This window comes from Sceloporus undulatus, chromosome 6 (assembly GCF_019175285.1).
Source record: "Sceloporus undulatus isolate JIND9_A2432 ecotype Alabama chromosome 6, SceUnd_v1.1, whole genome shotgun sequence".
NCBI classification, from domain to species: Eukaryota; Metazoa; Chordata; class Lepidosauria; order Squamata; family Phrynosomatidae; genus Sceloporus; species Sceloporus undulatus.
Window position 1 is genome coordinate 65,758,852 of NC_056527.1, and position 14,891 is coordinate 65,773,742.

At 40.7% G+C, this 14,891-nt stretch overlaps 1 protein-coding gene across 1 annotated transcript in view; it reads right to left on the reverse strand.

The window, feature by feature from the left end:
- The window catches only part of GLI3 (GLI family zinc finger 3), a 293,739-nt gene extending 285,156 nt beyond the window's left edge, over positions 1–8,583 (reverse strand). The window contains exon 1 of the mRNA XM_042475934.1: positions 8,408–8,583. The gene's annotated coding sequence lies outside the window, so the exon portion shown is untranslated. The remainder of the gene's footprint in view (positions 1–8,407) is intronic.
- Positions 8,584–14,891: the final 6,308 nt, after the last annotated feature.

Here is a 14,891-nt window from a genome sequence, read left to right on the forward strand (position 1 = left end):
TTTTCATCACACTTGCTGTCTCTCTCTCATCAGAACAGTCCGATAAAATAAACTTCAATACTCAGATAGTTGTTTTTGGTACGATTCCTCATGACATTTTTGCCAACAAAAAGTGAGTTAACCATATGTTGTCACAGATAACCCCTCCTTTTGATCCTTAACCATTAGATCCCAGTGGCGCAAACAATTTCTTATGGCCTGTTTGCCATTCTCACTAATGTATTGCTTTATGGCATCAACTCCCATTACCCTGGAATTTAAATCCATCAGTATTGCACAACAGGGCTCAACAAGGAATATTTTTTACACACAACTGTCCAGAACAGAGCAGCAATGTTACAACTGTTTTCATAGGCCCTTCTCTGTCTGATACAGCAAATGTAAATCACAGGCTCCTGCACTCAACCTTTTATCAATCAAACTGTTATACAAAGGTATCTTGGAAGGCTGCATCCAAGTCATGGGGTTCAACTTCTGGAATTCCGTCTTGCCTTCTCAGTGTACTTCGGTTAAAGATGGAACGTAGTTTCACATTTTAAGCAAAGCCAGATGTTTTTCACCTTTCCAGTAAAAAGCATGACAAATTCCAAAGAGGAATTCCATTTGTGAAAATATATACATATAAAGCCCTTCGCTTCTAGCTTTAAAACTTTATTTCAGAGTTTACACTTTCCATTTTGTAAAACAGGAATCAGAGCATTGTAAAGGATGAGGTTGGGCTGGGAGTTTTCTGCTTTGTTTTGTTCCACACTACAGTATGGAACTCACTTAAAACTGTTTTGCTACAAGAGGAATTACAGACTGATAAATTCCACAAGAAGCACAAAACTGTCTTCTCAGACGAAGAAGAAAGCATTTTAGAAGCTGGAAGCCATTGAGACATGCAACACTAACCCACATGACCAAGTTAGTGTACAGAAGATTGCAACTTAAACCTTCTCCTTTGAATTATGTCACAATGATTTAAATGGGATTTATTTCTAAGCATGCATAAAGGAAGGATGGGAAGAATAGTTATCAGAAAGTCCCATTCGCCTGAGTGTGACTTAATTTTAAGTAAACACATATAAAATCAGACAGCAAATACTGAGAAACAACAACTATTATTGTGTTACTCAGGTTCACCCTAAATTCAAGGTGATCACACTGCAATAAAGTTTTAAATAACTTTTTTAAAGAGAACTGCATACCACATTTCAGTAATCTATAAAGTTTAGGTTTTGTGCAATGCTTATATATTGTTCACAATACCAAGACAAACTCACAGGATGAAGCCAATAAAAGTCCTTAAGAATAATGCTATCCCTTCCTGTCTCTACACATACACATTCTCCTCCAAATCAATGTAGAAGGCAGCCTTCGAAAGAAAGCAGGAGCTTAGAGATTGAGCTAGAAGGCGGGGAGGGGACTTACCTCAAAACCTAGCCAAGTGGAAATCTGAGCAGTAATTCTACAAGTCGGCAGAGCACACTGTTAGAGCAATGGCAGTGTGAAGAAGTGTTGGGCAGCATTGCCTGAAGGCATCACTAATACACTGATGACTAATGACTGGGCCAGGAAGACAATGAATTTGGGGGCTGAAAACTAAGCGAAATCATGCAGTACCTTGACAAATGGGCTTTCACAATTTCATTCACTGAATAACCTTTAAGCACAAAATTGGCTCAAGTTCCCTTGAGAATAACTTGACGCATGTTGTTGAACAATGATATAGGTATTTTCCTTTTTAAAAAACAAACAAACAAACCACTCTTGCTTTAAATACATAAACATGATTGCAGGGAATTAAAATTGGGAGTCTGGCTGAACAACAGTTATCGGGAAAACAAAAATCCAGAAATGAAACGACAGACTGCCCTTTCCTGATTTGGTACTGGGAGAATACCTTCAGTTTCAAATTGCATGAATGGTTACGATTTACTTTTTCATTCTTGATCGTGTAGCAAGCTGTTTATTTGCTTGCTTGCTTTTAAAGAAATGCAGAAAAGCAGACCTTTTTGAAGACCCATCAAACAATCATTGAGAAGTAAGCTTGCTGAGATTTTGTTTGGTTCCTGAATTTCCAACAAAAGTTTCCCTTTTCAAGCAGATTAATCATTATCATCAAATAAATCAAATTGAATGTAAAATTTTTCCAATGCTGTGTGTCCCTTTCTCAGTCAATGACCAAGCACATATCTCATTTTTTAAAAGGTTTTTTTTTTCCCCTTGAACATAAATAGCTTTCTAATTTACAAATAACAATTTGGGCTATTTTTACAGACAGAATAAAATATCTGACGTGTCTCTAAATTAACAAGAGCCACTTAACCCAGACAGGATTGCCTTTAGCAGCTCCTAAAAACTTCAGAAAGGGGGAAGATCTTAAAACAGGAAGCTTAGTAAGCTCATAAAACTGTTGTTGGAGCCAGGAACACATAGCATATTTAATCTGCAAACTGTGAGAGAGTCTACAATGATTTCAGCAAGATCTGAGGCATGCCCTCAAGGTTTGCTGGGATCTGGGATTAGGGAGTTGATAAGAACCTCAACTGCCCATGGACATGTTTTTCTTCTGCAGTTAAACACAAATGCAGAGAGACGTTTGACTGCTGCTTGGCGTTACTGCTCAAGTTATATAAAAGCTTTGCAGCTCCTTTTGCTGTCAATATATCAAAGTTGAAAAAAAAATCATCAAAGTGTGAAATTTCATTTAAAGTCTTTGCCAGTCTACAGCTCTATTTCACAGACCTATCAAATAAAAGTAAAGATGAGGAAAATACACAGAGAGAACTTGAAAAAAAGTTTTGCTGTCTGCCCTCTTTTTTTTTTGGTTTATTCTGTCTCTTTGTGTTGTTGTTGTTTTTTAAAAGCTAGAACAAATCAATTCCGGTGTAGAAAAATAACACAACAGGGAGGGTAAAGGCTCAAGGTGTGTATTAGAAACACTTTGATTCAATGGCTGCTTGAAACAATCATCAAGAGCTGAGCCTTTTGTAAAATATCAGCAACAACAAAGGATTCCCTCGGTGCTTTCAGTCTTTTAATTGCAACTGTAAACTAATCAGACAAAATGTATCTTGACTTCTTCAAAACAAATAAAATGAACAGCACAATATGAAGGCCAGCCATAGAAAAAAGGCTTCTTCAAAGTATCTCTGCAGCTCAAGGGATTTACCACAACTGCACCGAGCAGAAAACTCTGACTTTTGAGATAATCTACTATAGTCTAAAAGCATTAACATTCCATTACTAAGGTCTTCCTGAGGATTTCATGACTCATTGATTCACTCTTCCTTCAAGTCTGCTTCTTCTTAGTACATTACTGTCTCCTCACGCCGAACTGCATACAACAATGGCCATTAAACCATTTCCTTTCATAATTCTCGGGCCTCCCTATGACTAGAACAGATCCTCAATTTAATAAACATCAGATGCTTTGCGGAGAAGACATTGTAGATGTTTCATAAAATGTCTTCTTACATCAGATAAACACCTTCACAGGGTGCAGAGGAAGACTAAGATGTGCACTGCAACTAAGAAAAGGAGCAGTAAGAAAGGAACTGTACAATAACTTTTGTATTCTTAAAAATGCTATCAATATGGAACTCACAAATGAAGGAAGTAATCACTGCTTCATTTGAATCAATGAGAAATTAGCCAGTACCTTCAGGGGAAAAAAAAAACTAGACTTTTCCCAAATGAATTTTAAACTTTTCAGTATGCAGAGCAAGTGCTTTGACTGCCTTGTTTGCAACAGAAGCTGGGTCTCATCATCATTCTGCACCTAGGAAATCCCACCTCTTTACAAAGACATTTCTAAAGTTAAAATTCCTTAGGATAACAATGTAAGGTTATCTTGCAATAAACCATTATCCTCTCAAAAGACTTCATGTTTTCTAATAGACCTTTTCTTGGTGTTGGGCAGCATTCAAGTTTTGCATACATTTTTGTATATCTCCTTTGGTTTAGCATTTCTTACGCAGACAAATGTTTTAGCAAAGAATGCTATATGCTGGTGAGCATGTGCAGTGATGTTACTTAAATTATGCACACCTTTCAATACAACCCTACTCACTCTCTAGCTTTACGTTTCACAATCTCGTTCACTAACCCATCATCTTTCTGTTATTCAGTAGATTCCTATCACCCTGATCCTAATTATAATTATTTCAAAATAAATCCTATCCCACTGATTCCACTGGAACTTATTCCTTGGTAAGTGTGTCTTAGGAACAGAATCTAATCACCACATAAGCTGCAATCTTCTAAATGCACTTGCTCCCAACTGTAGTAAGTGCCATTGATCTCAGTGGGACTTACTTTCTGAACAAACATGCAGAAAATGGAAGCTGTAGTGCTTTTAAGTAGCAGCCTCTTGCAGTATGTTCAATGTTACTTCATGCTTGTTTAAAACTAGGCAACAAATTAAACAACAAGCAGTATTTCATACCTTTGTGGGGAACAAATGTATAGGTTACACTGTTGAAATCATTCACGGTTAGGCTTTATATAAAGACAACTTCAGTGTATTCAGAATAAAATCTTTTGAATGCATCTCACAACAAATCTTCAAAAAGATTACTTTTAAACACTACATTCCCTTCCTCTTTAAATAATCTTTGAGATGTTCAATTAATAATGTATCAAATTCCAATTATTGTTTAATAAAAAGTCTAAAGGGAACAAGTAATAGGTATCATCACCAAAGGCACTTTTCCAAATTAAGAATATAACTATACAAATGATCAGGACAGTTATAGCTGCTTTTGACAAAATTCAGTTTATAACGTGAATTAGTGGGGAACAATTCTTTCTCTGCTTCCCTCTCCATCTCCATCAAAATGTAATCATGGTCATTTCTTAATGTTCAATAAATCCAAGTAAGTTCTTGTAGTAGTGCTTCAGCATAATGTGAACCGTGAAAAAGAGGCACCAAAGGCTTTTCTGTTTAAAAAAACAGATGGTAATTTAATGAACCATATATTTCAAAAGGTTTGGAAACAGCTCCTGTGTACATAAAATTAAAGCGACACACTTAAACATCAAAACTGATAAGGCCTACAGAAAAGGTAAAGTTTAGCACCTACAAGAAGGAGACACATTATTGCGATATCCCCATCTAGTCAACACCACTTTAAAGTGACTCTACATGTGAACTCGCAAAAACGGGGAGCCAACTATAGATTTTTAAAAGGTTCTGTTAGACTGGGATGTGAACAGCCCATCATTTCAAACTGAAGTGGCAGCTGGAAAATGTGGAACAGCTGGCAAAGAGGAGCGAGAAAATGTTTTACATAAATATCTCTACATATAATCTGGCAGAAGGCCACAAACACCAGACCCAAAGGATGGGATCAACACTATATACCAGAGGACTCTAATAATTGGAGGCAGGGGGCTAAGAGTCTTTAGAAAGCCTCCCTCCCTCTATTATGGTGCTGGCCACCAGACAAATCCCAACGCCAGCCTCTAGTTAGGAAAGCCTCAATTAGGATCAACTCGAAGTTGGAAGGTTATTGGAACAGAACAGATACTTTTCCACAACATTTTAAGGTTCTTTTGATGTAATTACTTGCCCGAAAGTCTCATCCAAATTGCTCTGTCTGCAACTATTTACTTTGCCATATTTTCCAAGCTCTCTCTTCCAAGTTTGAGAGACTCCTGGATGCAAATCATGTTAAGTTCAAACCATGCAATCCTCACCATCTAGAGAATAAAGTTTGGAAGAAGGTGCCAAAAAACAAAAGGGAACTCTGGAGAATTGGGGGAAGGGAGTACTCAAAGGTTTGGAGAACTTCTGAGTTGCACCTTGCCCCAACAACACAAAATGCCTCAAGTTAACAGCAGAAATGCAAGCAATCTGAAGACCCTATCTACAAAAGTTTGTGCCGGAACCAACTAACCAGAGCTGAGCTTGCCACAGAGTCCAGTAATTTATCTGTTTCATTTTGCAACTGAAATAGAAATCATCATTAAAGTTCAAGGCAAAAACTTTCACTGCTGTGACCCAGAAGTATTTCCCGCATCTCCCTCCAAACTGCCTCCCTTTTCCAAGACCTTTCAAGCCAAAAAAAAGGCTTGAGATGAGGAGGAGGAGGAGGAGGAGGAGAAGTAGGGGGGACTGAACAGGCATCCTTCCTACCACTACAAATAACAGCGGACGGCAGTGTACAGGACCACATCCGATCGCTTGCTTCCACCCTTCCAGATGTGGCAGGCGTCCAGCCACCACAGAAACTGCTGGCAAGAAAATAAGTGCTATTTTTCCTTCTCTTTTCTCCCCCTCCATTCCTCCTTCCCTCCCTTTGGAAGAGGCCAGGCAGCTGCTGCAAGAAGTCTGCAAAATGTGCAGTTTAACTCAACTGCGGGACGCTACTAAGCCTCCAAATCCTCTCGGAGGGTAGCTGAGCTGACACTGCAAAGAGAGAGAGAGAAAGAGAGTTGGGAGAGGAGATGAAACATCCCACACTTCTTGCCTTCCTTTTGGCCCTACTTTCCCCAAAGTAAAGTTGGTGCCCAATAGGATGGGGCAGCATCTCCACTGCAGAAATAACCCCGTTTGACACAACTGTTTGACACACACACACCAGATCAGTGCTCTTTGTACAGCATGCTTTTCCCACCTTCCCTCTCTCCTTTTCCATATTACACCTCCATAACTAAAAGGTGAGACAAATATTAGTAAAGATGGATCCATCCTAAATTTAGGGAGCTACAAGGGCTTCAAGTTGCCTTGGAGAGATTTCCCTGGGCTGCTTCCACACTGCAGAAACAACCCCAGTTTGAGCCCACTTTAACCGTCAGGGCTGAATGCTGTAGAGTCCTGGGAGCTGTAGTTTTACGAGACACACAGGTTGCATCCACACTGCAGAAACAATCCCAGTTTGACCCAGGGATGAGTGCTATGGAATCCTGGGAGCTGTAGTTTTGCGAGACGAACAAGTTGCATCCACACTGCAGAAATAATCCAATGTAACATCACTTTTAACTGCCACAGTTCAGTGTTATTCAATTCTGAGAATTGTAGTTTGTTGCGATAAGAGAGTTCACTGTCTTACAAAGCTCAAAGTCCTACAACTCCTAGAATCCCATAGCACTGAGCCATGGCAGTTAAAGTGGGGTCAAACTGGATTATTCCTGCAGCGCGGATGCAACCTGTGTGTCTTGCAAAACTACAGCTCCCAGGACTCCAGAGCATTCAGCCCGGGCAGTTAAAGCGGTCCCAAAGTAGGATTGTTTCTGCAGTCCGGAGGCAGCCTTAGCCTTCTCTGTCTGGTGCCACAACTAACTACAAACCCCAGAGATCCACAGCTAAAGCATGGAGCCTTGACAGTTTAAAGCGGGATCGAACTGGACAGTTTCTCCAGTGCGGATGCTACATGTCCAGGACGAGCTTCCCAAAGTGACCAAAAAAGGTCCTCCATATCCTCCTCATCCTCCTCAATAAGAGCTTGACCCAGGGAGTGATCCGGAGTAGGCTGCAAGGGGCTTGCTCCTCTTCTTCTTCTTACCCAGAATACAAAATGATCAATACAAAATGATGAATACACAAATGCAAAATACAAAACACAAAATGATCAATACAAAAAACAACAACAACAACAACAACAACAAAACATGCAAAGGAGCCCTTTTCTTGCAAAACTCCAAGTTGGACAAAGAACTTTTCACACTCCCAGAGAGGCACCTTTTCGTCTCCTTACCTGAAAGAGCTGGAAGGCGATGAAAGGAAGGAAGGAAGGAAGGAAGGAAGGAAGGAAGGAAGGAAGGAAGGAAGGCAAGCAGTCAGCTTCCCAGACAGAGAAGAAGGGCAGCTCCTAACAGCCCTTGAGGAGGAGGAGGAGAAATCAGGAGGAGGAGGAGGAAGAGGGGGGCATTTTGCTCCTGTTTTGGAGGAGGAGAGAAAGAAAGAAAGAAAGAAAGAGTGCTCCCTCCTCGCCCTCCTCGCCCTCTCCTTTGGGTTGTGAGTGTGGGTTTCTCCCCTCTTTCCTCTCTCTCCCAAAAAACCTTCCTTTTCACATCAGTTTCCAGGGACCCTGTGTAACTCGATCCCTTTCTGGCTCACTTACTATGAGAGCCCTGAGTGACACTGTGCAACAACAAGGAAAGAAAGAAAGAAAGAAAGAAAGAAAGAAAGAAAGAAAGAAAGACAGGAAGGAAGGAAGGAAGGAAAGAGCAACCAAAACTTGCACACAAGAAACAATCCCCCACCCTTCCTCTGATCTACATTGGGGACATAACCCAGTTTGGCACGGCTTTGTCTGGCTCTTTGCTATGGAATTCTGGGAGTTGGAGTTTGTTGCTCCACAACAAACTCCAACTCCCAGAATTCCATAGCAAAGAGCCAGACAGAGAATTAAAGCGCTACCAAACCGGGTTATGTCTCCAATGTGGATGCAGCTTCCTTCCCAAAGAGCCCACTCACGTGTTGTAAAAGTTCTCCCTTCCTCCTCCTCCTCCTCCTCGCTTCCATCCAAGTTTCCCAAATGTTGCTCCCCTCCTCCTCAGTGTTACCACTTTCCCCTCCTCCTCCTCCCTTTCAGGGAGAAGGATGGAGCTTCTCTTCTTTTTCTCCTCCTCCAACGCTGACGGTTTTTAAAAAAGGCGTTGGAAGAGGAGGAGGGGAATGGCGGGAATCTTAGTCAGTTGGAGGCGAAGGGGAAGAAATGGCGGGAGAGAGAGAGAGAGAGGCAGAGGCTCTATGGCCGCCCCCTTTCTTCTCTTTCTCCTGCCACACTTTCTTCCCCTTCAGAAGGACTCTCTCACACTTGGAAGGAAGAGTAAACGGGAGCCTGGAGTTTCCCTCCTTGTTGTTTTTACTTCAGACACCCACTTCTTCAACTGTAGTGTTGTTGTTTTGGTGTGGGGTTTTTCAGACTATGTGGCCATGTTCTAGGAGAGTTTATTCCTGACGTTTGGCCAGCATCTGTGGCTGCTGGCATCTTCAGAGAATGCTGGCATGGAAGAGAGTGGATCATATATACACACACACACACACACACACACACACTGTGTCTTTGATATTTATCTCAGGCACAGTATATATATTATACCCAGCTCTCTTCCATGCCAGCATTCCCTAAAGATGCCAGCCGCAGATGCAGGCGAAACATTAGCAATAAACTCTTCCAGAACATGGCCACAGAGCCCGAAAAACCCACCAAAAAAAAACACCCCTAAGAAAGCCTTGGGCTTCATATTCTCTTCAAATCTTTATTATAATTGGAAGTACACCCATATTTGTGGATTTGATTATTCACGGATTTGATCCATATGTTCTCTCTAGGAATATCTAGGTCCTTCAGTGCAACTCTGTGGTCAACTTCAACAAAAGGTTGCACTGAAAGACCTAGAGATTCCTAGAGAGGATACTCTACTAGCCATTTGTAACTCCTCCAGTGTGGTTCTGTGGTCGGTGTCTGTCGGACGTTGAGCACAGAATTGCAAAAGAGGACCTAGAGAGGTGTCCTCTCAGGTAAAAACATGGTGTTTTTGTTACTTGTGGTTTTTCCATATTCACAGGTGATTATTACACTAATACCACAACCATCGCAATGTTGGAAGATAACGAAGCATAGCTCTATAGCGATCTATATTTTCACACAAACTTCTGTTAATGCAAAATAACGGCCAATGTCACGTTAATAACAGGATCTCATGGTCTCCAGAGTTGTAGTCCAACACTCAAACAACTACACCACACTGGCTCTCTCATTCTCACTTTACTTTGTCATATTTGCAGTCTTTTGTATTATATGTGAAATAGCCTTAAATGTCGTTCTTTTACAGTCTCTTCTGTTTTAGACACTTCTCAGGTTTTCTCTTGAGGCAGCTTATCCTGTGCTTTTTTAAAGACATCTACCTTTTCTCTGAAAAGAAGCTGGCGGAGCAAGAATCCAGTGCAAAGAGTCTGGGCGACAATGGTAATGCAAGCAATGATGTCAGTTCTTCATGCAGTGAAAACCATGAATCTAAAGCTGTACTGGCAAACAAGGTTTTGTGGCCTGGACAGTATGGCATTCGAGACATTTATTTTAATATGAGGTCACTGCATCTTGCAGGTTCAGCCCTAGGTTGGAACTTGGATAGGAAACTACCAATGAATTTCAGAGGAAAGAACTGGCAAAACCACCTCTGAGTATGCCTTGCCTATGAAAATCCTATAAAACCTTATGGGGTTGACATAAGTTTATTTATTTAATTTCTCACCTTTCTCCCTGAAAGGATCCAAGGTGGCTGACAGGTGACGAGAGCAATACATACACACACATGTGGGCACATAGCGATCGCCAGACATGTGCTATCACCCCAGCACAGAATTTGTTACTAGAAAGCCAGAGGGACATGGCACTTTGCAATAAATAAGTGAGTTTTGGGTTGCAGTTTGGGCACTCGGCCTCTGAAAGGTTCACCATCACTGTCTTATGATATGGCCAATGTACAACAGTCTCAGTTTACTCACTTTGGCTTCTAAAGAGAGTTTGGGCTTGATTTGAACTCTCAAGCTTGAACTGTAGTAAGTTCAGAGTTTGGTGAGTTCAGAGTTCAGGCTTGCTCATTTTTTGTATGCTTTTAATTGTACAGTCAGCCCTTCTTATAGAAGGATTTTTTATACATGGATTCAAGCATCCACTGTTTCAAAATGTTCAAAAAAAGTATAAATTTCAAATATCAAACTATGGCCAATCATAGCTGAATCAAACCCTTGTCTGTAGAGTCATAGTCCAACACTATGTCCAACACAACAATACACCACACTAGTGTCATTTGCATATCTTAAATTTTTGATATTTCTTCTTCCAATTTTCATGTCTCCTTCCTTTGGCTCTACAGTAATTATGCTTGACATATTACGTTCAGCATACAAGTTAAATAGATAGGTCCACTTGCTAACTGGAAACCATTCTGGTTCAATATTCTGTCCTGTTGGTAGCCCCTAGGTTATGCAACAGGACAATCAAATGTTGTGACATACCCATTTCTTTAAGAGTGATCCATAGTTTTTAATGATCTTCACAACTAAAGGCTTTGCTATAATCGATAAAGCATAGGTTGATTTTCTTCTGAATCTCTTTGGTGCATTCCATTATTCAATTTATGTTTGCAATATGATCCCTTGTAAGTCATCCTTCCATATTCACTGTGGTTAGAGGCACAGGACCACTATGAAAGTGGAAAAATCACAAAAAACTCTAGCCTCCTTCCCTTTTTTTAAAAAAAAAACATATTTAACACACGCACACACACACAAAATATGATCTTCAGATTCAACCCACCATTAATGCCTTCAAGGTGGTGGGGTTTCTTTGCAAGGCAGAAGCAGGTGGCTGCTGCCCTATGCCATTTTCAGTTGGGACTTACAAGCCTCATTTCCAATCTCTCAGTTGTGTGTGGCTTCCAGTCCCTATCAAAAATGACACAGGGCAGCAGCAGAGGCAGCAGCAAATAATCCATGAATAATCAAATCGACAAAAGTCAAATCAGCAAATGTGGACAACCGACTATTTTGCTTTTCTAAACGGAGCTAGGACATTCTTGCAGCATATATGGTAAAAATCTTTGCTGTAATGCAATGGTCCTGTGGTTACTGCAAACCCTGGTGTCCCCTTTCTTGGGGATTGGAATATATATTGAGTATTTCCAATCTGTGGGGCATTCTTTTCTTTTCCATATTTGTTGACAGACTTTAGTTAGAACTAGAGTAGGTTCTGTCTCTGTAGCTGGAAGCAGCTCTATTGGTATGCCATCTGTTCAGGTTGATTTATTTCTCTCCACTGCCCTGAATACAGCTTCCACTTCACTTTTGAAAATTATAGGTTCATCCTTATATGGTTCTTCCTTGAATGGATCTGTCATCATTTCATTGCTTTTATATAGATTTTCCATAATAACTTTTTTGAATCTCATTTTTGTTTCTTCTTGGTCAGGTAATGTGTTCCCCTGCTGGTTGTCGAATATCTTCACTCTTGGTTTAAATGTGCCCTTGATTTCTTGGATATTGTAGAAGAGGTCTCTTGTTCTTCCTATTTTGTTGTCATCTTCTATTTCTCTGCATTGATTATTATAGAAGTTCTCTTTGTTCCTGAGCACAATAACAGGGTTCTGACGCTATTTCTGTCCCTTTTTACTCTTGCTTCTTGTCTGTCCTTAACTACTTGAAGAGTTTCATCTGTCATCAATTGAGGCATCTTTTTTATTTTTGGCTACAGATAATGCTTTTTTGCATTCCTCCCTGGCTTCAGTCTAGAGTTCTTCTGGCTCCATCAGTTAGAATTAATAGTGCAAATCTATTTTACACATTATCTTTAAATTCTACAGGGATGTTCTTCAGGTTGCATTTTGGCACAATGGTTGGTTTAGTGTTCTTCTTTACCTTTACTCCAGTTTTTGATATCACAGTTCATAGTTTGTGCCTTAATCACCTCATGATCTTACTTTTGCAGAGAGAATGGAACTTCTCCACCTTCTTCTTCCAATTATGTAGTCTATTTGATTTCTATATTGGCCATCAGGTGATGTCCATATATATAAAACCACCTCTTTGGTTGCTTGAAAAATGTGTTTGTGTTGAACAAATTGTTGACCTCATAAAATTTAGTTGGTCATTTTCCTTCCTCATTTCTTGATCCTAGGCCAAATTTTCTTGCAATCTTTGATTCTGCTCTGTTTCCTACTTTTACATTTCAATTGCCTGTAATTAACAAGAACTGCTGTTTTAGTGAGTGGTCCACTTCTTCCTGGACTCCAATACAGAATCTTTCAGTTTCTTGTTCTCCTACCCCTGTGGTTGGAGCATAAACTTGCATTATGGTTATGTTGGCTTTTTTCTGAAGCTTTGTTGTTATGATGTCCACTCCCCTTGCAAGGGGCCCTGGCCCACTCTGCCACGAGGATTCATCTGATACAGATATGGTCTTCTCATCAAAATCCATGTCAGATTTTTGCTGAGAAGCCATACTAAATGGTCAGACAGCTACTGGGCAGGAGGAGGAGGAGCGGGGAAGGGGTGACATGGCGGAGGATCTCTTAGAGACGATGACAGTGGTACCATAGCTAACTCTTGTAAGTATTGTGCAGGAGGAACAGTAAACCCCTTTTTGAATGTGTTTTACCATGAAAATCCTATGAAGGGACAAAAGATAGTGACAGATGGTGACAATTCCAGTTCAGAAGCCATTCAGCAAGTTACTGGGGTACAGCAGAGGCCAACCATGAGCAGTGCTGTGGCTAATGACACAACTGGATTCAAGTCAAAAGGACATTACTCAGCTGTTGGCATGCTCAAAGATGAAAGTCCAAAACTGCTCAATACATATTATAGAAACATAGAGTGTGAAAAGCATGTATCAGGGGAAACTACACAAAGTAAAACAAGAAACAGAATGTATAAACATTGCAGTACTTGGGGTGAGCAAGCTAAAATGTATAAGAATGGGACGTTCTGAGTCAGATAATTTCACAGTATTTTACTCAGGAAATGAAATCTAAGAAATGGAGTGGCAATAATAGAGAGGAGAGATGTGGCAAAAGCAGTCAAGGAATATGATGCAGCATCTGTCTGTGGTGCTTCTGACAGAGGTCTATCCCCTGACTTACCAACAGTACCAGGAAACCTTGGAGGCAGTGAGGCACAACATGGCAGCACAGCAAGAGCAAATGTGGGTACACCATGAGAGAGGATGTGGGAGAAAAGGTCGGTTACATGGAGTCCAGACAGGTGCTGAGAACCTGGGGAGGGAGAAAGACACAGAGAGAAAGGTGAGTGGAGAGGAGGAGACTGGAATGAATGAAGATGGAGGAAGAAGAAACAGGGGAAGCACAGAGTTGACAAGACATGGACAAACAGATGTTGAGAAGAAGGTAAGACAAGGGAGAAATGGGGCAGAGGAGGCAGCCAGGAGAAGGTTTGAAACAGGAAACAAAACAGCTAGAAGGAGTAAGAAGGGATACAGCTGGCATAGTGGACATGTAGGAGGGGAAGATGAAGTCTAGTATCATAGATTTGGAAGAAACCAATCCTCTGCCATGCAAGAATACACATCCAAAGCATTCCAAACAGATAGCCATCCAGCCTCTGTTTAAAATCTTCCAAAGAAAGAGACTCCACATTTCATTACATGCCATATGTTCAGCTTGTGGTCTACTAAGACTCCCAGATTTCTTTCGCATCTAGTTGTCAAGTTAGGTGTCACCTATCCTACATCTGAGCATTTCATTTTTTTTTTGCCTAAGTATAATACCTTACATTTCTCCCTGTTCAAATTAATGTTGTTATTTATGGTCCAGCTCTTTAATCTGTTGAGGTCATTTTTTATCCCAATCCTGTCCACTGGGATATTAGCTACCTCTTCTAATTTGGTGTCATCTGCATATCTGATAATCATTCCCTGTATTCCATCATCCAAGTCTTTTACAAGGATGTTGAATAGCAATGAGCCCAAGACAGAACCCCATTAGTCACTTGTCTCCTAGATGGAGAGGAACCATTTATGAGCACCTTTGGGTTCAGTCAATCAACCAACTACAAGTCCACCTAACAGTTGCATTGTCTAGGCAAGGGATACACAGAGGTGATTTTGCCAGTCCCTTCCTCTGAAACACAGTCTCTAGACACCCATTCTGGCTCCTTCATTTTTCCTCCTCATAGGAACTGTTTGAAATTGTGGTTTCAATATCTCTTTTAAGAAACTCCGATCCATCATGAACTCCCTTCTCTTTCAGTATTCCTGACCATGGGATCACAGCCAGTATTTCCCTAAGTTTACTAAAATCAGCTTTCTTAAAGTCTAGAATGTGTGTCTGACTACACTTGGCTCCCCCCCTTATACACCTGGCTGTATAACAAACACGAGGAGAACATGGTCACTCCCATCTAAAGATCCCACCACTTCTGCCCCATTAACCAGATC